The sequence below is a fragment of the Perognathus longimembris genome, chromosome 21 (genome assembly GCF_023159225.1).
Source record: "Perognathus longimembris pacificus isolate PPM17 chromosome 21, ASM2315922v1, whole genome shotgun sequence".
NCBI lineage: Eukaryota > Metazoa > Chordata > Mammalia > Rodentia > Heteromyidae > Perognathus > Perognathus longimembris.
This window is the reverse complement of record NC_063181.1, coordinates 39,405,237-39,415,210: the sequence shown is the minus strand read 5'-3', so window position 1 is coordinate 39,415,210 and position 9,974 is coordinate 39,405,237. Positions and strand designations below refer to the sequence as shown.

Below are 9,974 nucleotides of genomic sequence, written 5' to 3'. Positions count from 1 at the left end.
TCATTCTACACACATGTACTCTATCTGTTATCTGCCAGGAATTAGTGTAAGTGCTGGTGGGGGAAGAGATGAAACACTGCAAACACAGAGAGTGGATATATCCTTAATCCAGTGTTTTCTTATTTTTTATTATTATCTTTAAGTAGTTGTACAAAGGAGTTGCCATTTAGCCAAGCAGTTTATGAATACAATATATCTTGATCAATGTCACCTCTTTCAACATTCTCACCCATCCTTCCTCTACCAACCCCTTCCTTCTCTCTTCTTAGTTTTGTAGGACATAAATTGGATTCTTGCCCGCATTTTCCTCCTCTTCTTTTCACCCATCCACTCCTTTCTCCTTAACCCCATCCCACATCTATTGACTACCTGTTTCCTGGTATTTTATTTTGCTGAACTTTTTTTGGCTTTTTAAGGAATTACACTACTTGAGATCTCTCTTAAATCTACTGTGTTTCAGTTAATACATGTGAATACAATCCAGGTGTTTTCTGATGCAGAAAGAATAGAAAAAAGTGTGAGTGAGAATCTGAGGTGGGGTTGAGCATTGTGACAGGGCTGATAGATTCCTCTGAGGTACAGTTAGAAAACCAGTGTTACGCAAGACCATGAAAGGTCTTCATTGGATGGTTTTCTAATTTGATCTTAGCATCAAATTGAAGCATTTTTTCTGCTTTGAGAAAGGAGTGAATGAAAGAAAAGTTTAAACTCTTCACCCTCCCTCTGCTATTACCAGGACATGGACTACCAACTATTGAACATTGGTAAGGTTTGCTTTGACTATAGCTTGCTTTTGAAAAATTCCAGTGGATTAGTAAAATTCCATTCCATTATGTATATGTACCGCATTTTAAATTACTATCTTTAAGTAGTTGTGCAAAAGAGTTACCATTAACACAGCAGTTTATGAGTACAATATAATCTCAATCAATGTTGCCCCTTTCAACATTCTCACCCATCCCTCTGTTAACCTATGACTTCCCTCACTCCTGTTATCTTTGTAGTATATACTTGGGATCACTGATTGCATTCTTCCACTCTTCTCCTCTTCATTTGCCTACTCCTTTCTCCTGATCCCACCTTACCCCTTTTGAGTACTTGCTTCTTGATGTTTATTTTGCTGAACTTTGATTTAATGGATACATATTTTTCCTTATATGTGTAAGCTAGAATTAGATTACAAACTCATAAGTACATATGTTGGGTGTTACGCAATACATACAAATGTACTAGCTGAAATTCCATAGGTTCAAGGGAGAATTTGAATAGTGTAATTCCTTAGAAATGTAAAATTGCAGTGTGACTATAGCCTTCTTGATGCTGTTCATCATTGGTGCTTCTATTTCTCCATTGCAAACAATTTTGATGTAGGATGTGTTTTTCCTGAAAAAGAAAAACTTCCACTCTTGTTAACTAACACAGCTTTCTTTGCCAATATTGATTTGTCAATAGCTCCGTATGTCTGATCTTCATTATTCCTTGGGGAGGTTGCAAGTTCTCTGTGAAATGATGGGAGAGAAGTGCAGAGCCAATGGCCTCTGAAAGAGTGGAGCTGGACCTTCCCTCTACAACCTCAGCGTTGGCCCGCTTGGGGGAGTGTGATGGCCTGGATTTCCTGCATTTTCCTTCTTCCACTTAGTTATGCTGGAGAGAAGAATGAAAATGGCTGGTTCATTTCTATATAAAAAGTGCATTATCATTCATGGTGGACTCAGATGGGTAGTTTAAGATCAACGTGTAGTTAGGACGGTGGATACTGCGGGGGTGGACAGTGGTAGAAGTTCCTAAACCGAAGTTTAGAAGAGATGTAACAAAATGAATTGATTGCAAGGATTCTGGCAGGCATGGTGTGATTCTATTCTAGGTCCCACACCGATTCAATGAGTCTGGTGTGGTTCAAGGTTTAGATGATTGAGACAAGATTTTGTAAAATCCTCCAAGTCAAACGAATCATGATTTGTCTGTCAGCCCCCGCCCCGCCAAGCCAGCACTGTTGTCCCAGGTGGTAGCTCGTTCAGGTTGCAACACAATTGCACAAAGCTGGCTGAGAACCACATGTTTAAATATGCAGTCCAAGAGGGCTCTGAGCCCTTCTAATTTGGGCACCCAGGGTATTAAAAAGAGTGTGCTCAAGGGTTGAAATTTAAGGAGATAAAAAACATTGCTTTATCAAGGACATTTCCAAGTTGAGTGGACACTTCGTTTCCTACAGATGCACGCTGATAAAGAATGCAATGACACTCCACCCATTTGGTGTCACTAGCAGCTTGGAGAGCACTAGCAGCTTTATTTACCATTTTTTGTACCCTTAGTGCAAATGCCAACATTATGTAAAAAAAAAACCCAACAACAACAAAGTCTCAGTATTATGAAAATAGTTTTGACCTGTGGACCCTGGAGTCTTTATTTCCTGGGAATCCAGGGGTCTCAGAGCCATACTTGGAGAACTGCTACTTAGTAGGTAAGAGAAGTTGGTTGTTATAGCACACTTGTCCTAAAAATTATATTTGTATTATCTTTTAGTAGTCGTACAAAGGTGTTGCCATTCAACAAATCAGTTTATGGATGCAATACATCTTGTTCAATGTCATCCCTTCGGCCATAAATTTCCATCCCTCTCAACCCAACCCCTCTGCTCCATTTTCTAAAATTTGTAGGATATGCACTGAATATTATTACTACATTCTCCCCACCTTCTTCTCTTTATTCGTCGCGATGCTCTCCTCCAACAAAGCATCCGGTGGACTGGTACTAGAAAATGTAAAGGATTATAGCAAATGAATAAATAATCAGAGTACTGTCAAGGATAATTGCTATCTAAACTCTAAGACATCTTAAAGCCTAAGAATAGAACTGGATAGAGTTGGAGAAAAAGGCAATCTTATTGTTTTACTTATGTTGTTTAAATTCACACTGCTAACAACAGGGCTTTATTTGTCTACTTATGTGGTGTGGGGTTTTGAACCCCTGACCTTGTTTCTGCTAAGAACTTGCCCTGCCATTGAGCTTTCCCTGCTCACCTCCCCTGAGAAGGCTCTGGAGAGAGGCCGCAACAGCAGTGTAGTGCATTCCTTAGAGAAAACTGTCAAATGTGTGGGGAGGAGGAACTCTATTTAAAAGAATCATTTATTTTGCTGTATGTGATTGAATCAAGACTGTGAGAATGGTCATTTCTTGTTGTGTTTAAAAACAAAAGATCCTTGAAGTGACATTTACCCCATGAAAACAATCAAATTTATCTTCAGATCACCCCCCGCAACACGAAGTTGAGCATCCATAAAAAGTTATCTCTACTCTCACTCTAAAAAATAGAAGATATTTTTGAATAAGTCTTTTTTTTCGTTAAGAATCTTTATTTAGAGTTTTGATGAGATTTTTATTTTTCAAATTTTTATTATCAAACTGATCTACAGAGAGGTTACAGTTTCAAACGTTAGGCATTGGATACATTTCTTTTTTTTTTTTTTTTTTTTTTTTTTTTTTTTTTTGGCCAGTCCTGGGCCTTGAACTCAGGGCCTGAGCACTGTCCCTGGCTTCTTCCCGCTCAAGGCTAGCACTCTGCCACTTGAGCCACAGCGCCGCTTCTGGCCGTTTTCTGTATATGTGGTGCTGGGGAATCGAACCTAGGGCCTCGTGTATACGAGGCAGGCACTCTTGCCACTAGGCTATATCCCCAGCCCTGGATACATTTCTTATACTGTTTGTTACCTTGTCTCTCCTTCCCTCCACCTCCCCCTTCCCTTTCCCCCCATGAGGTGTTCAGTTCACTTACACCAAACAGTTTTGCAAGTATTGCTTTTGGAGTTGTTTGTCTTTTTTTACCCTGTGTCTCTCAATTTTGGTATTCCCTTTCAATTTCCTAGTTCTAATATCAGTATACACGGTTTCCAATATACTCAGATAAGATTACAGAGATAGTGTATATATAATCACAGGAAGGTGATACAAGAACATCATCAATAATAGAAGCTACAGATAGACAATATTTTCTTTGAGAATACTCTAGCCTAAATTTTCATTTGCTTAATTATAAAGAGCAACTTTCTAATAATTTTCCAGTATAACCTTGTAAAAATTTCCTATCCAAAACTACTGCCACAATCCATGGTGATTTTAGTATCACCCTAGTAGAGATAATGATACACATTAAAATCATTCAAAACGGGCTGGGGAGATAGCCTAGTGGCAAGAGTGCCTGCCTCGGATACACGAGGCCCTAGGTTCGATTCCCCAGCACCACATATACAGAAAAAACGGCCAGAAGCGGCGCTGTGGCTCAAGTGGCGGAGTGCTAGCCTTGAGCGGGAAGAAGCCAGGGACAGTGCTCAGGCCCTGAGTCCAAGGCCCAGGACTGGCCAAAAAAAAAAAAAAAATCATTCAAAAGAATGATGTAGAGGGCTGGGGATATAGCCTAGTGGCAAGAGTGCCTGCCTCGGATACACGAGGCCCTAGGTTCGATTCCCCAGCACCACATATACAGAAAACGGCCAGAAGTGGCGCTGTGGCTCAAGTGGCAGAGTGCTAGCCTTGAGCGGGAAGAAGCCAGGGACAGTGCTCAGGCCCTGAGTCCAAGGCCCAGGACTGGCCAAAAAAAAAAAAAAAAAAAAAAAGAATGATGTAGAATATAATTGTAGACTGTTAAGTGAAAAATTGCATGCATTTTTCACTTTAAAATTATCTATCTATCTATCTATCTATCTATATATCTATCTATATATATATGTGGGCTAGGAATATGGCCTAGTGGCAAGAGTGCTTGCTTCATATACATGAAGCCCTGGGTTCGATTCCCCAGCACCACACATATAGAAAATGGCCAGAAGTGGCGCTGTGGCCCAAGTGGTAGAGTGCTAGCCTTGAGCGAAAAGAAGCCAGGGACAGTGCTCAGGCCCTGAGTTCAAGGCCCAGGACTGGCAAAAAAAAATTATATATATGTAAGTAATATGTTTATATGTAGACATTATATTCCAAATGATAGTGGTGATTATTATGGTTTGGCTCACATTTTGAAGTTTTAGGGGCTAGCTGGTAGCCTAAAGGAGCTGATGTCACTGAGGTCATAACTGTGTAGGCTTTGGAGAGGGGACTTTGTTAGAGGAAGTAGGTCTCTGGTGATGTGATTTGAAGGGCATGTTTTGTCCCTGGCTCCTTTCCCTTATCTATTTGTGGTGTGATGTGGTGTGAGCAGTATTCCTTTGCCATACCTTCCTCCATGATATTTTTGCCTTGCAACCAGTCTATAAGCGATACAACCAGTTGGCCATGTCTAAAACCTCAATTCTCCCTTCTGTTGGTTATCTCAGGTATTTTGTCACATCAGCCAGAAAGATATCTGACATGGTGATTTCCTCTGAGAGTTAACAGAGGAAGTGATGATTATAGGCAACTTGTATTTTTTACTCTTTTATTTAGGTGGCTTTTTTTTTTTTTTTTTTTTTTTGGCCAGTCCTGAGGCTTGGACTCAGGGCCTGAGCACTGTCCCTGGCTTCTTCTTGCTCAAGGCTAGCACTCTGCCACTTGAGCCACAGCGCCACTTCTGGCCATTTTCTGTATATGTGGTGCTGGGGAATCGAACCCAGGGCCTCATGTATATGAGGCAAGCACTCTTGCCTCTAGGCCATATCCCCAGCCCCAGTTTTTATTTATTTATTTGTTTGTTTGTTTGTTTATTTATTTATTTATTTATTTTTTGGCCAGTCCTGGGCCTTGGACTCAGGGCCTGAGCACCATCCCTGGCTTCTTCCCGCTCAAGGCTAGCACTCGCCCCTTCTGGCCGTTTTCCATATATGTGGTGCTGGGGAACCGAACCGAGAGCCTCATGTGTAGGAATCAAGCACTCTTGATACTAGGCCATATTCCCAGCCCCCCGTTTTTTTTTTTTTTTTTTTAACAAGTAGATATTCCTTTAAAATTCAGGGAAACTTACATATAGATAAAAATAAACATTGCATTTTTGGGGTTTGAGGATTTAGCTCAGTGGAAGAGCAGTTGCCTGGCAAGGGAAGGCTGAGTTTGGTCCTCAGCTCTGGAAAAATAAAAAAAGAAAGACATTTGGGAGGCAACCACTTTTGGGTATCTATCCAAAAGACCACAAACAAAATGCAGACTAAAGCCACCAGCACAACAATGTTCATCGCAGCACAATTTGTCATAGCTAGAATCTGGAACCAACCCAGATGCCCCTCAGTAGACGAATGGATCAGGAAAATGTGGTACATATACACAATGGAATTTTATACCTCTATCAGAAAGAATGACATTGCCCCATTCGTAAGGAAATGGAAGGACTTGGAAAAAATTATACTAAGTGAAGTGAGCCAGACCCAAAGAAACATGGACTCTATGGTCTCCCTTACAGGGAATAATTAGCACAGGTTTAGGCAAGTCACAGCAGAGGATCATAAGAGCCCAATAGCTATACCCTTATGAACACATAAGATGATGCTAAGTGAAATGAACTCCATGTTATGAAAACAATTGTTATATCACAGTTATAACTACTTTCAAAGTGCTATGTGTAACTGTAGCTTCTATTACTGATGATCTTCTTGTATCTGCTTCATGTGGTTGTACCTACACTATCTCTGTATCTTATCTGAGTATATTGGAAACTCTGTATACTGGTATTAGAACTAGGAAATTGAAAGGGAATACCAAATTCGAGAGACACAGGGTTAAAAAAAAAGACAAACAGCTACAAAAGCAATACTTGCAAAACTGTTTGGTGTAAATGAACTGAACAACTCATGGTGGGGAAAAGGGAAAGGGGTAGGGGGGAGGGGGAACGAGGGACAAGATAACAAACAGTACAAGAAATGTATCCAATGCCTAAGGTATGAAACTGTAACCTCCCTGTAATTCAGTTTGATAATAATAATAATACATACATACATACATACATACATACATAAATAAATAAAAAGAAATTTGGGAGGCAAGAGAGTCAGTAAAAAACTCTTCATCAAGTTAGCAAGTGAAAACATTAAAAAATAAAAATACTTTTATTAGTATTCTATTGACATATTTTCACATTGGAAAGTATTTGTAATTATAATAGAAATAGCTGGGTGCTGGAAGCTCACATTTGTAATCCTAGTGACTCAGAAGGCTGAGATCTGAGTATTGCCAGTCAAAGCCAGCCAGGCCAGGAAAATCTGAGACTTATCCCTCATTAACCGCCAGAAAACTAGAAGTGGAGCCGTGGCTCAAAGTGGTAGAGCTCTAGCCTTGAGCTAAAACAAGCTCAGGGATAGTACCCAGACCCTGAGTTCAAGCCCTATGACTGACCAAAAAAAGGGGGGAAAATAGTAGAAATAATATTATGCTACCTTGGAATCATGATTGCAAGGATAAAGTCTACTCTGTGTCTGCTTGTTGTCTTTATAAATGAATAAAAGTGGTGAATTTCCCATTTATCCTCCTGATAAACTTATTGAAAGGGAAATCCAGTGTAAATTTCGTTGGGTTGGAGGCCCCCACCCACTGTCATCTAGACAGAAATGGTCAGTTTCTCTTGGTTTTGTGGAACAATGCCATTTTCATCAGTGCAGGCGGGAGACCTGAGGCTAGGTAGGACCCAGGTGGGGACGATATATACTCTGAAAGCCTTAGTCTACAGAGAAGTAAGAGGAGAATGGGCCAATGGACATTGTTAAGTGGTTTTAGCATAGATCCCCACAGGACAGTGGTCTGGTCTTCTCCCAAATTGAAGGAAGGTGGAAACATAACAGAATAGAACATTTGGAAGACCCTGGGTGTAACCTGAGAGACTGTTCATTAGAGAAGCAGATTTTCAAAGGCTGTAAGGAAGAGACTCTAATGTCATCTATTTCATCTATGATTGGGGTGACCATACATTCTAATTTCTTTCTGGTCCCAGTTAGCCCTATTTCCTTCATTTAAGTCTTTTTCTTCATACTCCCTTCTTTTTTTTTTTTCCAATAGAATTCTTTTATTGCATCACTGAAGTATCACAAACTGGTTGTCAGGATCCTGGATGGTGTTTCTGAAGATGCGTTAACTTAGATCTTATTCATCAGCCTGTTGAACTGTTCCTTTTTCAGAAACATAGATTCCATCCAAAAATTTTCTGATATCCTTGTTTTTAACTGTTGTTGCTTGCTGAATCAAAGCAGCTGAATTTGAGACAAGCTCAATATCATTTCCTTCAAGGATTAATTCATCTTTCTGGGCTTGAGATACAGAACAAGCAACACCTGTCCTCATCCGAACTCTTCGGATGTATTTCTCACCCAGGAAGTTTCAGATTTCAACTAGAGACCCATTCTCCTGAATAGCAACGTGGATGGGGAAGTGAGCGTACTCAGACCTCATCTTGTAGCGGAAGCCCAGTGTAACACCCTTGACCATGTTCTGTACATGACTACAGATAGTGCGAACGGTGGCCAGTTCCTTTCTGTTTCCCCACCATTTGTCAACCCGGAGCCTCTTCTTTTTTTTTCCAAGGAGACTGAGTTCTACGTTGATGTGGTTGAACTCCCTCCGCAGGGTTCCGCGGGGGCCTTCACCATCACCGTGAGTCCCTTCAGAGTGATGTCAACATTGTCTCCTTGCTGAGAATGGTCTTCATTCTCGCAGTAGATGGGGCAAAGAGAGCTCATACTCCCTTCTTTACCCTCAGAAGTATCCAGTAAGATAAATTATTTGGTATTCTTGTTACAGTTGAACAATAGAAAAAAAAAGTTTCATCTTGGAAGTGGCAGAATTGATGAGTTGGTGAGTTGGCAAAGCAGTCCTTTCCCAGCTCTTCTCTCTTTTACTACTTTGCATCAACGCAGTCAGGAAAGAAAATACGTGTGCAGCCAACCTTGTAGTTAGGGTTGGCGATAGTATGTCTGGAGTTGCAGCAGTGACCATGAAACTAACTGAAAGACTAAGGAGAGCCTCACAGACCCCAGTGTTCAAAGTATGGGGCTGCTGCCCTTACACCTGCCATTAGAAGTGCTAGAAGTGATTACAATGCCAGGGGTCTAAGTTTCTCTTAGACTTAAAGAGCTAAAAACAGGCCCAGTTTATGCAATGGGTTATTTTCTTTTCTTGCTTCAGAGCATTGCCTTAAGCCTTGCCTCAACCTCTTGAGTGACTTTAAGTCACTCCTTTTACTATTCCCCCATTCAACTTACCTAAGACACCAAGAGGAGTGGATGGGAAACAAGGAAACTGGAGAGAAACAAATTCATCTTTTAAAAAAAGATTATACTTTTCTTATCTTTACGTCAACAAATAGGTTTATGAATACAATGCATCTTGGTTGCTGTCACCTCTTTCATCATTCTCCCCTTCCCTCCCAATGCAAGGCAGGCCTTCCACTCAGTTTTCTCAGTTTCGTAGGCTATGCATTGAATATCATGGCTGCCTCTCCCCCTCTTTAGATAGTTCTTATTTTTGGGAACACAGCATCCATTTGCTGAGGACTCCAAGGATTGCATATTTGGCAAGGGCTGTTCATTTTTCATCCCCTTCACTAATGTCTTTAGGGAGGGAAGAGATAAATCAGAGTGTCATGAGGATACATATGGAGCTGATGGCTACAGTTACTAATTAAGTTCTTTCCAAACACCAATTCCGACGCTTCGATATAGGGGAAAAAAGAGACTACCCAATGATAGCTTTATTTTCTAGGGGTCAAAGAACCTCAAAATATCTTTCCTTAACAAGAATGCTATGAGAGAGTTAAGGTACTTCTACAGTCCCACCATGGAGCTGGCTTCCTAGCTCCTCGATAATTACTACTTTAAGGGGATGGAGGTTTTTATTGTAATACCACTGAGAAAACAGAATTCCAATCATAGCAAGCCCTGAAGCAATTTAAGTGTTGCAAACCAACCCCAAATAGAATTCACTTGAACCTTGCCAGAAATAGGAAATTCATTTTCTTGAAGCTTAAAGGGAGAAAAGTAATTTGGGAAACGGACAGTGCTTTGACAACTTCTCCTTCGCCTTCCTGGAGTTCA

General features: G+C 40.6%; 1 pseudogene; it reads right to left on the bottom strand.

Moving 5' to 3' along the window:
- Positions 1-7,938: 7,938 nt before the first annotated feature.
- LOC125339432 lies at positions 7,939-8,547 on the bottom strand (annotated as a pseudogene).
- Positions 8,548-9,974: the final 1,427 nt, after the last annotated feature.